The following is a 17,598-nucleotide window of genomic DNA, read 5'->3' as shown; positions in this document are numbered from 1 at the left end:
TTTTTGTTTTTTGGAGTTTGAAGAAGGTATTTCTAGGGTTTGTTTGTTTTGCATTGTATTGTGTATATCCTTTTTGATGTTCTCTGTGTTTCTTGGATCTGTATTTTGGTATCCGTCATTAATTTTGGAAAATTCTTGACCATTATACCTTCAAATGTTTTACCTGCCTTATTCCTTTTCTCTTCTTCTAAGAGAAGTTTAACTGGAGTTAAACAAACCATGAGAGACTCCTAACTCTGGGAAACAAAGAAAGTGTTGCAGAAGGGGAGGAGAATGGGGGGATGGGGTGACTGGGTGATGGGCACTGAGAAGGGCACTTAATGGGATGAGAACTGGGTGTTCTACTATATGGTGGCAAATTGAATTTAAATTAAAAAATAATTGTTTACAAATTACAAAAAAAAGATACATATCATTGTCCTACATCCTTTGGATGTTCTGTTCTGCTCTTTTCACTCTTTTGTGTGTGTGTGTGTGTTTCAATTTGGGTAATTTGTATTACGCTATATTCAGGTACTGATTCTTTCTTGGTGTCAAATTTATTGATGATCCACTCCATGGCATCCTTCATCTCTGTAGCTGTGTTTTTTTTTTTTTTTCTAGCATCTCTATTCGAACCTCCCTTTGTTGTTTTCATCTGTCTGCTGAAATTACTTGTCTGATACTGCATACTGTCTTCCTTACCCATTAAAGCCTTTAACATATAATTATAGTTATTTTAAATTTCCTGCCTTATGGTTTCAAACTTTGTGTTATATCTGAGTCTTTTTGTATTTATTTACTTTAAATAGTGTGTTGTTTCTTCTTGCTTTATTTTTGTATGTTTGTAATTTTTTTGTTGAAGGCTAGATATCTTCTGTAGGACAGTAGATCCTAAAGTGTGGTTTTTATGCCTGGAAATAAATACTTCTTTCTGTTAGGCCTCAGTGTGGATTATTGGTCAATCTAGTCAGGAATTGAGCTGGTATTGTGGGCTATTATTATTATGATTACTTACAATGAATGCATCATAGATTTAAAATTTCTCTAGTGATACTATGTGCTTAGGGTGGAGATTGGTTGGCTGGGGGCTTTTTCTCAATGTCCATTCTCAGCTTTAGGTTTTTCCTTTACACTATGCCTCAGAGGGAATCTCTTTCCATATTTATATAGTTCTTCTGCACTGCTTCTTGTTACCTGAAGCTTGTTAGCCTGGTAATGTTGTTTTCATTAAACTTGCTTTAGGCAGGCATTGTGTCCCTGAAGACCTTTTTCTGCATTGTTTTAGTTTTAATTTTTTTACTTTAAAAAGTATGATATCTATTCTTAAGGATCTGGAAAGAAGTAAGGAGGTGTCTTGATGTATTTAATAATAAGAAAATTGCCAACTATATGCCACAGTGCTTGAGATGCAAATGTGACTATGACTTGTTTCATCCTACTCAGAAGCTCTGTAGTAGAGAACTACAAACTGGTAAACATTATAACCTAGTGTGTATCGTGGTAGGAGTAGACTCTAGATGCTTTGAAATACAGCAGAGGCCTTCTTAGCCCAATGTGGTTTATGGTAAAGTTCAGGGAGTTCTTACTGGAGGAAACCCAGGAAAATCACTATTTCTCTAAGACATCTTATTTTGTGTTCCTTCAGGAAAGTGACAATGGGTTTGGGATGAGAGAGGGAAAGACCTATGAACCTGAAGTAAGGATGCAGGAAGTGGGTGAAGAAACTATGGAAAAATACAGCACATTCTGGAAGTCACATTCTCACATTACTTTAGGTATCTTCATGGTGTCATCAAGAAAAACCAAGATTTTTTTACTTCAGACAAATCTGGGTTTGAAATCTTGCTTTCTCACCTATATCCCAAGGAACTTTGGGAAAATTACTTTCCTAAGGTTCAATTTCCTCATATACAAAATGCTAAAGGTGTTTCCTATTTCCCAGGATTGCTGTGAACATTATATGAAGCACCAGGCTTCTAGAAGAAGATCCATAATGAGTATCTATTGTTACTGTCATTGTCATTTGCAGCCACTAAATTAAATGTTTTGAAATTCTTTAGGTAACTAACGATGAACTCACTCCAGGGTCTTCTAAGGAGTCAACTTGGAAATGAGAAGCATCTGATTTTCCTGTAGAGGTTGTTCCCTAAATGGCTGATTCCATGCTAATGGTGAAGAAGCAACTTGAAAATAAGATCCCATAAAAGTATATTTAAAAATTCAGCTCCAGTGGTCATCTCTTCCAAGAGCTTAAATCTCAGAATTTTCTCCTGTGAGTATATTGACCCCACAGAGTTCATAACCCTGCAGTGTCTTGGCCATGTGTACCCATCTGGTACATTCAACCACCAAACTGGAATATGATATTGTATTTTCTGGACAGGATTAAGAGTGAGTTCTCTTAGGCTCAAATGACCCCTGCAATCAGGGGCAAGAGGACTGTAATTGACATGTCACTCAACAAACATACTAAGAATAATAGAAACAGAGATGACTACTTTGCCTTGTGGTGAATGCCCTCCTTTGGGGATTAGCAAGATGGTTAGAGGATGAGCAGAAGGCAGCACTAACTTTCTTAGCCCTGCTTCTTCCTTTAGCATATAATATAGCTTGTTTTAGGAACTAAACATCAATGATGTGGCTATGACAACTTCTTCTTTAGAAAACCAAGATTTGTCTTGATTATGGGAGCTGGGTGGATGAGGAGTACTTCTTTGCCAGTCTTCATTCATTCATTTATTCCTTCATCTGAAATGTATTCAATACTTTGTTTATGATGGGCTAAACTTCAAGGAATCGTGCTGGATTTTTCTACTTTTCTAATGAAGTTTATAGTCTGCTGGAGGGACATAGCTACTAATCAAATAATCACAAAGATAAATGTATTTCAGAGATAATTACTCTGAAGGAGAATTATCTGATTTGGGGTTCTGGGAAGTCTTCCCCAAATTAGAAAATTTCTGAACTAGATGAGCTGGTCAGGGATGGGGTAAAGAATGTAGAAAGAAAGAAGCACACAACAGGCAATTGGAGAAGCATGCACAATGGTCCTGGGGATAAATGAAATGGCAAATTTGATGAAGAGAAAGAAGAGCAGTGAAAATGTAGTACGGAGAGTAAGGAAAGAGGGTTGTGCAAACTAAAGTTGAAAGGGGCGGGGGACAGGTCAGGCCAGCAGGGCTTTATAAGGCATTTGCAGAGCTTGGGTTATCATTCAAAGGGCTAGTGAAGCCACTGAAGAGTTTTAAGTGGGGCAGGGTTAGGAGGTGGTGACCATGGTCTAATTTGAAAAGATCACAGAGGCTGTGGGGTGGAAAATAGATTGGGAAGACAGCAAAAGTAAATGTGGAAAGACTAGTTAGAAGGTATGAGGATTGTTTCGTTTTTCCTTTGTAGATGGCAGAAACTTGAGTAAGTGTAAATGTCAATAGGAAAGATTCAAGTGAGAGGAAATGTGGAATATAAAGGAGAGAGAAGAGATGGTGAAAGGTACCTGGAAAGGCCAATGTAGCAATCGGAACAAATTGTCTTAGAAAAGAGAAGGACTAATTCTACTCTAACTGAAGAGGAGAAAGAACGATGAGTAGATATAAGGAGTTCACCATGGGAGCTTCGTCCTACGGCTTTTATTTTCTTTGTGAAGTAGGAAGTGAGGCCATTTTTTAAGAGTGAGAGGGAAGAAAAAAAAAGAGTGAAAGGGAAGGTGAAGATAAAAGGGCAAATTAGAGATCCAAGAAGGGTGGAGAAAATTTGAAGTATTTACTAGAAAGTGGGAAAGAGAACTGATTTAAATGCATGTAGGAATCTTGCTAAGATGTGTTGAGGACACATTTGTTTTGGTGTTTATGACTTCACCATGATCCCCATATGCTCCATATGTTACTTTTTCCATCAATACTTGTCTATCTTGACTCAGGAACAGAGGGAAAGAGGTTCAGGTAACATTGTCATTTTGTTAGCAGCTGCTGATATAAATGTAAATAAAAAAAGAGGGAGTTTAGGATACTGGCAAACATATTATTGAAATTATGTAACATGAAATTCAAGTTGGAAAGGAGGGATTCGAAAAAGAAGCCTGATGGATTGGGAGGAAGAGGAAGAGTCTGTAGACTAGAGACCCTAAAGAGATTAAAGAACATTTGTAATCTAAGGAGCCCACGCAGCAACCTGGGTGGAAAGGAGTTAGCAGGAACATGATTTAATGATTTTGGTTATAGAGAGGTTTTGAGTAATGACCAGTTCTGGGGTAATTCTGAGAGATAATTCTCCATGCATATTTTTACATTTCTGCTCCGACTGGGCTTTTCAAGCAGAGAACACTAGCAAACTTGGTTAGATGATGACTGAATAACGAATATACCTTAGAAAGCTAGAGATAGTGTGTTACTCTAGAGAGACTTAGAGACTTACTTTTCATGGGGTCATGTGCTTACATTTCTGGGTAGTAAACACCCAAGGACCTTCACCCAGAATCTCAGAGAGGATTTGTTTACCTTCCAGAGTAAAATTCTGTCTCTCTTTCTCTCTTTTTCCTTCCAGAAGGGAGGCGGGGCAGATGTGTTAGGCACCCTAAGTAAGCTTATCATCTTAGGTACCTTCCCCTGTATACAACCTTGCTGTTTGCATGGGGTACTTCTTTCTGGCTCTCATTATGTCACCTTATGGGGATTGAGGCTCAGGGAGCTGGTGTGAACATGCTCTGTGAGTAATAAACATGATGTTCTCTGATCCAGAGACTTTGTGCTTCCTGGCAGAGAAAACTGTGATCAAAGTCACAAAATCTTTGATGAATAAAAGGAATAATTAGATCAGTAGAGGATAGCATCAGGATAGTGGAGAGAATAGTATAAACAAATTATTGAATCCCAAAACTAATCATTAATTCATATGATTAACATTTTTTATAAGAAGCTAATAAACTAGAAACAGCAATGGGGAACAAAGAAGTTTGCTGATCCTACAGATATATGCAGTGTAAGATGATGACAGGTACAAGAGGGCTACAGGAGAAACAGTAACTTCAAGAGAAAAATATGCAGGTAGAAATTAGGTCCAGGGTATATAGAAGTTTGATTAAAAAATAGTTCCAGAGGTCCTAGTTAAAGATTATGGGAAATGAAGTATTAGGGTTGGAACAGACAAGGAAGGATCATTGGAATGGTGTTCTGATATGGGATTGATGCAAGGTGGGCTTATTCTTTGTGGTGTTGATGATGGTGGGACTATGCCCATGGGATCATCTGTTCCAACTGTTATAATCTCATTTACCTGTCCTTCTGTGGTACTAGGCCCAGTGGCTGACATCATTTGAGGGCTTCCAGGGTACAGCCTGACATTATATAGGCTAAAATCCCTGCACCATATTTAGTGTTGGGTGATTTTTCCAGAAATGTCATATAAACCTCAAAAAGTGATATTCTAGGTCCTTAGGTCAGGAAAATAATCCTTTCCATAGTTACTTATGATAGAATTTGGGTTTGTTATTTCACAAAAGTGGAGCTGAGATCAAGCAGTCATTTTCAGAAGAGTTAATATCCCTAGGATGCAGGTTAGAAACAACCACTTCTTGGATGACTTATGAAATTCTTGCAATTAAGCAACTTTCTTACATTTACTAAAAACTTTTTCCCTCCTACCCAAGCCTGTTCCTCCTTGTCTGCTCCCAACTGATGACAGTAAAAGTAAAGAATTTTATGCTTTGCTTAATAGTGCTCAGACATGGCCAAGTTAGAGCTGGAAAAGAAGCAGAATACACTTGCCCATTGGAGGATTTCATTATCCAGAGGGCCTGATTTTCCAGACTTTGGTCAATGAAGAAAACTTCAGAAGAGTCAAGTGGCCAAGGCAGTTTGATGCTCCTGCAGGAGCCAGGCGCTCTCACAAATATGGGTCGTGAAATTGCCATGAACCACCAAAAGTGGTTTTTTGTAGTGAAAATAATCTCCGAAGACCTGGGACTGCCCCTTGGTTCTTCATTCTGTATCTCATATCTAATGTAGAGGAATATTTTTCAACTATTTCCTAAATTCAACTAAATTCTAAATTCTACAAGAAAACTAAGAAGTTGGTGGAGGCCAAAGTGAGCAATCATTTGAAGGTACTGTTGGAGAGAAACTGGTGACAGGACTAAGTATATATTACATGAGTGTGAGGAATTACAAAGGAAGGAGACAGTTTCAATTCTTAAAAAAAAAAAAACAAAAAACAAAAACAAAAAAAAACCCCTCTTTTTCTAATTAGGAAAATAATGCCTGTTATATAAAAATTTAAAAATAAGGATAAATCATAAAAAGAAATTATAATTACTCATAGTTTCACATTTCAGGAATAACTAGTATTAACATTTTGTTGCACAGTGTTCTGCTATAATGTGAGTTGCTTTACATGCCAATTAACTCATATGTGATTGATAAATAGAGAAATGTGTCCATACACAGTAGTTTTATATCTACTGGGAGATTATTTTTTTCCCAGCATTTTAACATTTTGAAGAGATTAAGAGTGAGCTATCTTAAAATAATTTGAAAAAGCCTTATCAATATACTTCAAGAAAAAAACCTGAAGTATAATAAGAATTATTCACAATGCTAATACATTCTTTGATGAATTGCCATAGTTTAAATATATTTTTAAGTTTTGATGAGACTGGTATCTATTAGGAGCACATACACTGAAGGACTTAACTCTTGAAGTAGGAATCATGAGTCCTAGTATTTAAGGGTGAAAAAAATAATCTATTTGTGATGCTGGGTCTAATGCCTGAGAGGACTCAAATGTACTATTGTTTTGATTATTTTTGTCAGAAAGTTCTATAGGTTTTAAGAGGGCTGTCTAGCCTTTATGTTTACTGGTAAGCCTTATTATTGCCAGTACTTGATTTTTCAGAACGTTAGGATTTTCAAGAATTACTTTGTGACTTTGTAGCAGATTGCCTGTATATCTTCCAGTCCTTTTGAGAACATAGTTTTCATTTGATCATAAAAATGTCATTTAAAAAAAAGATCATTTTTTTCTTTTAAAGTATGGCCAGTATTGTTGTAACTAAAGCAACAAGGAACATACTGCCTTCCATGTAACAGTCATCTTTTAAGTTTAACACAGATATATGTGTGTTATGTATATATATGTACATACACACATCCATGTTTATATGTAAATATAGTAGGCTTTAAAATGTAAATTTAAAAACACACATGTATATATACATATATATGTACATATATATATATACACACATATACATATATATGTGTGTGTGTGTATATGATAACAGCTGGTTGGTTTTAAACTTTAATCTTATTTAAAATTATCTCTAAAATATCCAAAAGCAAAAATTACCTATAATCCCAGCACATGTTTTGAATTTTTATAAAGAAACAGAGTCTCACTTCTATCCATGTCAATCCTTAGAAATAACCATTATTAGCAGTTTGGAGTATATGGTCTTGAGTAATTTTTCCTATGCTTATAAAGATCTATTTATGTGTATGCCTGCCGTATACCTATCTATGTATCTATTTCTCTGTTGATAAACATAAGAAATATAGGTATGAATATATATTTCTTTTAATCAAAATGGAATCATACTATATTAAATACTTACATAACATGTATATTAAATACTTGTTTTTCTCAATTAAAGTCATATTACATACAGGTTTTATTCCAGATCTATCACATCCTTTTGAGTTTGTCATAGTATTTTGTCCTTTTGAGTTTGTCCACTGTGTGAGACAAGTTATGTGGACCCCACATTTAAGATATAATTATAAAACATACATAGGATAACATGGAAAAGATGAGAACTAGAATCATATAATAGTAACTATTCCATAGCAATTCCAAATCTCCACTAGGCACGTAATGCTAGTTGCTATATCAGGACCCAGCCTTACTACCTGGAAACATTTCTCCATGGCTCTTATCTGGCTTTCCAAGTCAATTTTCCTGATTCAGAAGAAAAAGTCCTTATTTGCAACTGAGAGGCTATCTCATTCTGTAAATGTTGAGGCCTTGAGATTTCTTCTCATTTTGAACTATCTTTGTTCCTTTTGGTCAAAGCTGGTGATGTTTCTCTGAAGAGTATTCTCTTAACAACTTTGTGTATTGCCTATGAATCTTATTGGGGCTCATTTAATTTAATGAAAACAACATTCATAAATCTCTTAAAAATTAAATAGAATTTAAAATTTAAACCTATCATGTATGCGTATCAATATAACACACATACATGTTTCGTGTATGTGTGTATCTTATAAACACTCATAAAACATGTATGTGTGTTGCATTTCACAAAATGTCTGACAGCTACATCTTTAATTTTTATCCTGAGGGCATTTCTTACTTTGAGACCCTTTGCAAGACAGATTATCTTAGATATCATAAATTTTCTTTAAATTCTATTAAAAAATTGCTCTGTTTCTGACTCCTCTCTTTTTATCCATACTTTATCATATGTAGCTAAAAGAAACTATTTGGCCACTTGGATGTTCTGCCTAGAATTCTCTAGCCAAATTCACCAATTCATTAGGAATCCTTTTTGTTTTTCTCATTATCGTGAGTGACATATTGCCAAACTTTTCACCATTACATAACACTAGTCCTTTCTTTCATCCTCCAATAAGATTATCTTCACTGCCTTTTTAGCCTTCATTTACTGTCTCTCGAGACCTTCTGGCCTCTGCCCAATGTCAAAGTCAAAGTCACCCGTTTTGGATTTTGTTATGGTGGCACTCCAGTTCCAGGTTCCAATTTCTGTTGTGACTATCTCTGGCTGCAAAACCATCCATTCCAAAATTTAGTGACTTAACACAATTATTTTGTGCCTCACAACTTCATGGGTTGACTAAGTTAGGCCGTGTGGCTCTAATTTAATGGCGGCTGGGACTGGAATCCAACGTTCGGCTGAGCTGAATATCTAAGCTGACTTCTTCATTTACATGGTTTTGGTGCCTCAATTAGGACAATTGGAAGAGCAGAGACTGGTTGGGCACTTTATTGCCTCCACGTGGCCTCTTCATGTAGGTACCTGAGGATGTCTCATAGCAGGAAGGTCTTAGGGCATCTAAACTTCTTACATGGCAGCTGGCTTCCCCCAGAGTATACTTCCCATTGACCAAGATGGAATCCTCAAAGCTTCTTAAGAACAACTTGGTATCACATTTGCTACATTTTATTGGACACACATGCCAACCCTGATTCAATGTGGGAAGGGCCTGGACAAGAACATGAATCTTAGAGAGTGTTCTTTGCAGAATAGTTATCATATGTGGATATACCATAATTTATTTAACCATTCCTTTATTGATTAAAATAACTTTGGATTACTTAAATTTATTACTATTGTAAACTTTGTTGCAGAGAGCATCCTTTAGTTGTGACTTTGTCAGTCCTTCTCAAATGTACACATAAGTGTAATGCTTAATTAAATATAGATGAGGATTTTAAGGAACTTTATAGATTTATATAAAATTTTATGGAAGAGAAAATGTATAAAACATGCCAATAAATATTTGAAAAAGAATAGCAAAAAGACATTTGTCCAAATATTTCAGCAGACTCTAAAGCTACTATAATAAGAATCATATGGCACTTTACAGAGAAAAAGACAAGTAAATCAGTAGAACAGAGAAGAATCTAAGAATATACTGAGTATATATGTAAGTTTAAGATTTGATACTGATGGCATCAGTATCATGGTATCCATGGGATACTAATGTATTATTAAGAAATATATATTAAGATATTGATATTTTAGAAGAAAATGTTGTTAGATTTCCTCTCCTAGCTGATACAAAACCACATTATAGATAAAGATCTAGATATAAAATGTGAACTTGTAAAAAGATTAGAAAAAATGTAAAAACACTTTTTAAGAGTAAACAGAATGAGGAAAGACATGGAGCAAAAGAAAGATCTTTGATTACATAAAAGTTTGATTTTTCAAAAGATATGTTAGCTTTAAAATTTTTTATCATTAAATGCAAGCAATAGAGTAAAGGAAAATATTGGTAACATAAGAAATTAATATCCTTAACATGCAAAAACATCGTATATTCATAAAACTATTTTTATATAGAAAAAAGGCAGAGTAGATAAAGTCTAGAAATAAGTAGTTCATCAAAGAAGAAATAAAAATGACCAATAAACATATGTAGAATTTTTGCCCTCACCCCAACTTAAAATCCAAATTTCTTTAATTTTTATTTTTTTCCAAGTTTTTATCTAAAGTAAGTTAGTTAACATATAATGTAGTATATTTTGGGAGTAGAATTCAGCATTAAAATCCAAATTTAAATGGGCTGATATAATTTGTTGCTCATCAAGATTTTTAAAAATCTGTATCTCCAGTGCTGGTGAGAATGAGGGGAAGGGAGTTCTTTTATACACTGTTGCTGGAATTAAATATATCACTTTGTTACAGAAATCCCATATCGAAGAATTTATCCTCTGGAAAAAAATTGTTGACTTTTTTCCTATCATTTAATTTGATCTCAGGAACATTTTCCCATACCAGTAAATAGTCTTTGAAACAATAAATAATAAATAATTGAAATAATGATTAATTGAAAAAATATTTTTACTGATTGTATATTATTTCTTTTCATAGTTATGATGTATTTAAGCATTCTTCTGTAATTGGAAATTTATGTCATTTTTAATATTTTGCTTTTAGATTTAAGAGAATATTACTGGATCCAATAAGAAGATATTGTTTAGATCTGATTGGAACAATCAAAAAGTAAAAAGACATTTTGGAAATAACTTGGACTTTTTAATATGAACTGGGCATTCAATGATTTAAAAATTAGCATTAGTTTAGTTTTGTTTTATTATATCAGCTTTTCAGATCAAGGGTCACATCAACCTCTATACTCTTTAAGCCCAGATCTGACCCATTTCATCTCGAAAATTTGCTGAAATTCCTTCTGGAATTTCAAGGAGATTGTGTGTTTCAAATACGAAGAGAAGAAAGACCTCAGGGATCCAAAGCCTTGTTTAGTTATTGTCCCTTTGTAGACAGGGAGGGATGAGAGGCATATTCTTTTGGGGGGGGGCATTTTTTATTTCTTTTAAAAAATTTTTTATTTAAATTCAATTTACCAACACATAGTAAGTACATCGTTTCAGATATAGTTTTCAATAATTCATCAGTTGTGTAAAATACCTAGTGCTCATCACATCATGTCATCCTTAATGCCCGTCACCCAGTTACCTTCCCCTCAGCCTCCCCTTCTGCAACCCTCAGTTTGTTTCCCAGAGTTAAGAGGCTCTCATGGTTTGTCTTCCTCTCTGAGTTTTCCCCATTCAGTTTCCGCTCCTTTCCTTATGGTCCCTTGCACTATTTCTTTATTCTACATATTAGTGAAACTATATGATAATTGTCTTTTTCCAATTGAGTTATTTCACTTAGTATAATATCCTCCAGTTCCATCCATGTAGATGTAAATGGTTAGATTCTTTCTAATTTCATGAAGTCAACAAGAAACTATGATTGCTTATTTATTCACCAGCATTGTGTCCATTGTTTTTAGAAACATGTTTGCAATAATTTAGATTCTACTAAGACAGTAAAATATTATTAAATAAATAAAAAGGATTTGTGTTTACCAAATGCATAAAAGCCTAATAGTGAATGATGTTAAGAGAGAATTACATCAATAGGATGAGAGGTGTATTTTTATTATTTCATTTATTTACAAAAAATAAGGGAGTTCTTTTCACTGTAAAGATAATATATATTCACTGTAGGAAACATCAACAATGTCTAAAATGCCACTATTCAAAGATAATAATATTTTGGCAACTTTTCTTCTAATCTTTTCAATGTGTAATTATTACTTATTTTATAATTTTTTAAAATTTAGAAATTTTAAAATATAAGATTACATATAATTTAATATCTCACTCTTTTCATGTAAGTTACAATTTTTTCTATCATTATAAATTCTTGCAATATGTCATTTTTATGGGCTCTATAATACCAAATATACATATCACAGTTTATTCTATCACTATTGGAAAAATAATGTTTGCTATTAATTTTGAATAAGAGATTTTGAATACAAGATTTATTTATCAGTTTTTGAATTGTTTTCTTAGGGATGCTCATTTTTCAGTATGTTTGCTAACCACTTGTATTGGCTCTCAAGGACTGTTTGTATTATTGACATATTTTTTTTTGTTTCCTATTCTACTGCACTATTTAAATATTAATCATTTAACTTAGTGTCTGTGACATTTTTTCAGTTTGTTGAGTAATTTCTAATGTGTTTTTTAAAGATTTTATTTATTTTAAAAAGAGACGGGGGAGAGAATGAGCACATGAGGGAGGGGTAGAGGGAGAGGGAGAGAGTCAGGGCTCCATCTCACCACCCTGAGATCAATCACTACCTGAGCCGAAACCAAAAGTTGGATGCTCAATCATCTTTGCCCAGGCACCCTGCCCCAGTTTTTAAATATTTTTCAGCTTTTTTTTATATATTCAGAAAATTTTCATTTTAATATGTAAAATCTGCAAGTCTCCTACTTTGTGATTTCTACTCCCCGATTTAAAAAATTTTGGATTCAATGACATAGAAAAACTATTAGAGCACAAAGCTGATTTATAAACATTAAAATAGGAGCCTGCAAAGGTTTTCCTTCTCTTACACCATGTTAAGGGAGAAGGGAAGATGACATATGGAACTGGAACGAGGGCCTTTACAATCAGAGCAACCCAAGCAAGAGACAGCGATGGTGATTCTTAGACGGGTTGGAGGTAATGATTGGCGCGCCTAGGTTGGTGGCTTTGGATGGATAAAGAGTGGCAAAGTGAGGGACCGAGCCATGGCTTCCTACCTGGTTATGCTGCAAGTGACCACGGTTCAGCCATTCTATTTTGTGTCCTCTTACCCAGGGTCGACTCTGAGCCTGTCCTGTTCCTACCGTCAGATGTGTGCTATTGCTGTAGCATCTGTAACACCCGCTGCACTTGGGAATAAGCCACTGAGAACTTATTTCAGTTCCTGTTTCTCAGAGGTTCAAGAAGTGGTCCCTCACCTACTACTGACTACCCTAGCATGTGCTAGCCATTTACTATGGGGCGCAAAACCGACAAGGTGGTGGGGCACCTGGGGGGCTTGGCTGGTTAACATCTGCCTTCAGCTCAGCTCATGGCCCCAGGGACCCCACATCAGGCTCCCTGCTCCGTGGGGATTCTGTTTCTCCCTCTTCCTCTGCTCCTCCCCTCTACTGTGCTGTCTCTCTTTCTCTCTCAAACAAACAAATAACATCTTAAAAAAAAAAAAAAAACAAAACAGACAAGGTGGAAAGAAATAGCCTGGTTCTGGATCTGTTTTAAAGACATAGCTGAGAGTATTTATTCAAGGACTGGTTGAAGGTTATGAGCAAGAGAGAAGCAACCGTGTCCCAGGGCTTTTGGCACGAGCCACTCAAGTAAGGAATTGCCATATACTGAGATGGGACAGACAGCTGAAAAAGGAGGTTCAGGAGGTAGAGATCAAGAGATCAGTTTTGGATGAGTTAAGTCCGATATCCTGTGACACCCAGATGGAGATGTACATGCAGGCCCAGATGAAGATTGCAGGGCGGGCTGCGGCTCAGAAGAAATACCGGCTTGAGACGACAGCTAGGCGTACAAGATCACCAAGGGGTCAAGGGACCTAGAAAAGTGAATAAAATGAAGGACTAAGCCCTGGGACCTTCCACTGGGACGTCGTTTGCAGGGCAGAGAGCTGAGAGTACACTAACAGAAAAGACTGAGGGTGGCAACTAGTGAGACAAGAGGAAAGCCAGGAGGCTGTGGTGTCCTGGAAGTGGAGTGAAGGAGGTTTATCAGGCAGGAAAGGGGGATGAACTGGGTCAAATGTTGCTGGCAGGTCAGGCAAGATATGGGCTGAGAACTGACCTCTAGATAGAGTGAAATGGAGATTACTGGGCACTTTGGCAAAAGCAATTTCAGCAGCGTGGTGACGGCGAAAGCCTGACTAGAGTGGAGTCAAAAGGGGATGGGAGGAGGGACTGGGACAGCACAGAAAGGTACCGTCCAGGATGGGCCGCTGGATACCGGCTGCCACTGCGGACTTGAGCTGTGGCCACTGTAATTGAAATGTGCTATAAGGGTAACACCCCCATTGGAGTAGAATCACAAAAAGAACGTGAAGTACCCTAATAATTTTATAACAATCATGTTGAAAAGATACGATTTTGGAGATGTTGGGTTAAAGAAAATATATCATCAAAATTCATTTCACCTGTTTCTTTTCAGCAAGAGAATTTAATGTAGCTACTCGAAAAATCAAAATTACAAATGCGGCTCCTTATATTTCTCCTGAAGAGCGCTGATAGAAACACTGCTTTTAAGTGGTTTTATTAGAAAGGAGGATGGATACACAGTAAACAGGGTCATAGCTGGTGGTGAAGGGGGTTTGGGAGAAACTCACAGCACGGAGCAGCGGGAGGTTCATGCAGAGTAACCGGAGGGAAGTGACGGGCCTGGAAGCAGAGAGGTGAGTATTTATGGAAGTTCCTCTTCTGCATTCTTAGTGACGTAGGAAGGACGTTTTTCAGCTGAGAAAGAGCATGGGGGAGGAGGTCCTCTTTTGTAATCACACCATCGACCACAGAGCTTAACAAAAGCTGCGAGGCTGTAGACTGCTTAGAAGAGAAGGGCGGTATAGGGTACTTTCTGGGTTCACGGGTAGTTCATGACCAAAGACATAAAATGAAATAACCCAGGGGAGAAGTCGTCCCACTTGGTCATCTTTTCTTTTATTTCTTGGCCCTCAATTTCTTTTTATCAAAGCAGAAAACAAAAGACCCACTTCCAACCACCTCTGTTTGCTCAGTGTTCAGCATACTTCCTTCTGCTACAAGCGGCTTGGTTTCTTTATAATTTAATTGCCACAAAAATGTTTCAGTTTAGAGCCCTAAGTTTTCCAACTCGTCCTTTTGTGTTTCATGTTTTCCAACTTCTCTTCTGCCTTCAGGAAAAGACGCAAAAAGACAATTCTCTTGTCTCTACCACTCTAGAGAAGCCACGTGGGCTGGGGAGAGGCAGTCCACACCCCCCCCCCCCCAACTTGGCCACTCCTGGCCTGGTAGCAGCCAGGCTTCAAAAAGAAACCACTACTTCCTCCCCCAGCCCCAACGCCAGCTTCACAGGCAGCTGGGCTGATTAAACATTGAAGTTTCACTTCAGGCTACTTTAAACATTTGCATTATTCCAAAAGTTATTTTCAGGTATCCCATAAGGGATCTTTATGCTCCAGTTTATTGTGTGGTTTTGAAACCTTTCTTCATAGTTATGACACCCAAAGGTCAAAAATAATGTCTAAATAAAATCCTTATACTGACCCCTGTGCTTCCTGAATGGGACCCCGGGCAACGTCAAGACGGCTGGACCGCCAGCCCAGCTGTGCCAACACTGACTTCCAAGACCTCTGATTCTTCGACGTGTCACATGGTTATGTTCTGGTGTGCAGGAAATCAAAAGGAGTCTGAGGTGACCAGTCTCAGAGTCAGATTGGGTTGGAGGTTTGGCTGGGATCGAAACTTAAAAATGGTCAGTGTGCTGAATTTTTTTTTTTCCTCTTCCTTCTCTTGCTGTCTTGGGAGCAATGATCCCATAAAAATATCCCAAGTTTATTTTCTGTGAAATAGTTGCCATTCACCTTTGAGCTGATGAGCTTCTGTACCTAAAGGACCATAAAAATTGGAAGAGTTTATAAGATGCTGTGAGTTGGCACAATGTGGCAGGAGAGGGGAAAGCACTCAGGACGTGTAAATATTTTACAGCACTCACAGTTTTCAACTGTCACTGCTTTAGAGGATAACCGCCTCTTTCCTGCCTCCCTTCCCTCCCTTCCCTTTTCTGTGGCTTGCGTTCTTTCTGCCATGTTTTTCTTTCTCTCTCTCAAAATTAATTTTTTTGCATTTAATTCTATCTGCTTCCCCCAGTAGTTAACTTATTAGTGGACTATTTACACATTTTGTAGAATTCTCTGAGCTTGCCATCACTATTTTCTTGACTGACCATCTGGAGTCATTCCATGGCAGGAGATAGTCTGAACTGGAAAGATGGGAATTTTTGGGTGGGTTGAGTCGGGTTACACCTGCTATTAAAAAGCTGGGCTTTCAGAAAAAGAGAAACAAAAATGAACAAAATAAAAGGCACAAACAGCCAGCCTTAGTAAGCTTCATGCCTCCTTCGCTACCTGTTGTCACTTTTGTGTGCGAGAATTGTTTGGGTTTTAGAAGAGTGACCTCGATGCACAGGCTCCATCATTCTCACTGAATTAGTTTATGGTGAAATAAATCATACCAAGAGGGGCCCCTAAGTCAGAGAGAATGCTTGTTTTTTTGTTTGTTTGTTTGTTTGTTTTTGTTTTTGTTTTTGTTTTCCCTCTAGGGAGCATTTAGTTTTGACAGCAGCTTGCTCCAAGGAAATGCTCATTGAAACAGTGGAAAGTAGAATAGAAGAAAAACATGTTTCCAGACATTGTTGGTTTTTGTTTTTAGTATGGGGCTGAGTGTTAAGGCGGGTTAAATGTTTTTTCAAGTGAATGAATTTTCTCAAATTTTATAATGCTGAAAACTCAGTGTCCAGGTGGTAAAAATACTCCGACTATGGGCATTCTGTAAGGCATTAAGGGACACTGGCCATTGGAGGCAGGCGCAATTGTCCTCTGACTTGATGAAGAAGTTAGATTTTCAAGTGCAGTTGGGTTGCATAGTCTATCTTAGTCATCATTCCTTGGCGTCATGTCAATCTACCATAAAAATTGGAGAAAGTGCCCATTGGTCAGGGGAAAAAAAAAGAAAGAAAAAAATAGAGACGTCCTTGCTCTGTTGAGAAGATAAATCAATTTTATGAGGGAATAAAAATATGCAGTATGTATGTGGCAAAGCGTCTTACATGAGGGCTCTCACATAACTCTTCTCTTCAAGAAGAAGACTTTGTCTCCTACTTTTTGCAAGAAGCCTAGGTTCACTAGGGCCTGGTACGGAGAGTGTGTTGACAGTTGATAAAAGATGCAAATGCAATCATCGGAGAGCTAGTTCCTGCTGTTTGGGAAGCAGGAGGTTGAACTTTTTCTCATTTAACACCTAAAAGTGGTGGTGGTGGCGGGAGGGAGCTCTCTTGGTATTTGTTGAGAAGTTTCAGTTAATGCAGGCTCAGTAAGTCTGGAGAGCTGATGGACAGCCTGGTGACTGTAGTTAATCATACTGCGGTCTCAGGGAGCCCAGGGGGCCCAGCGGTTTAGCGCCTGCCTTTGACCCAGGCTGTGATCCTGGAGACCCGGGATCGAGTCCCGCGTCCGGCTCCCTGCATGGAGCCTGCTTCTCCCTCTGCCTGTGTCTCTCTCTCTCTGGGTCTCTCGTAAATAAATAAATAAAATCTTTAAAATAAATAATAATACTGTGTTCTTACTTGAAATTTGCTAAGAGGGCACAACTCAAGTGTTTCACCACACACACACAAAGAAAATGGTCATCACGTGAGGTGATGGGAGGGGAACCCGCTGGATTATGGCGATTGTTTCATAACGTAGTGTGTGTATCAACACATCCACTTGCCCACCTCTGCTAGATACAGATTTCATTTGTGTATTA

At 37.2% G+C, this 17,598-nt stretch overlaps 1 long non-coding RNA gene across 1 annotated transcript in view; it reads right to left on the bottom strand.

Moving 5' to 3' along the window:
• LOC118351909 (uncharacterized) overlaps positions 1 to 12,926 on the bottom strand; it is a 32,003-nt gene extending 19,077 nt beyond the window's left edge. Inside the window, exon 1 of the long non-coding RNA XR_004808110.1 lies at positions 12,823 to 12,926. This is a non-coding gene — a long non-coding RNA (uncharacterized LOC118351909). The remainder of the gene's footprint in view (positions 1 to 12,822) is intronic.
• Between the last annotated feature and the right edge of the window lie 4,672 nt (positions 12,927 to 17,598).

This window comes from Canis lupus, chromosome 22 (assembly GCF_003254725.2).
Source record: "Canis lupus dingo isolate Sandy chromosome 22, ASM325472v2, whole genome shotgun sequence".
Lineage (NCBI taxonomy): Eukaryota > Metazoa > Chordata > Mammalia > Carnivora > Canidae > Canis > Canis lupus.
This window is presented reverse-complemented; position numbering and strand designations above follow the sequence as displayed.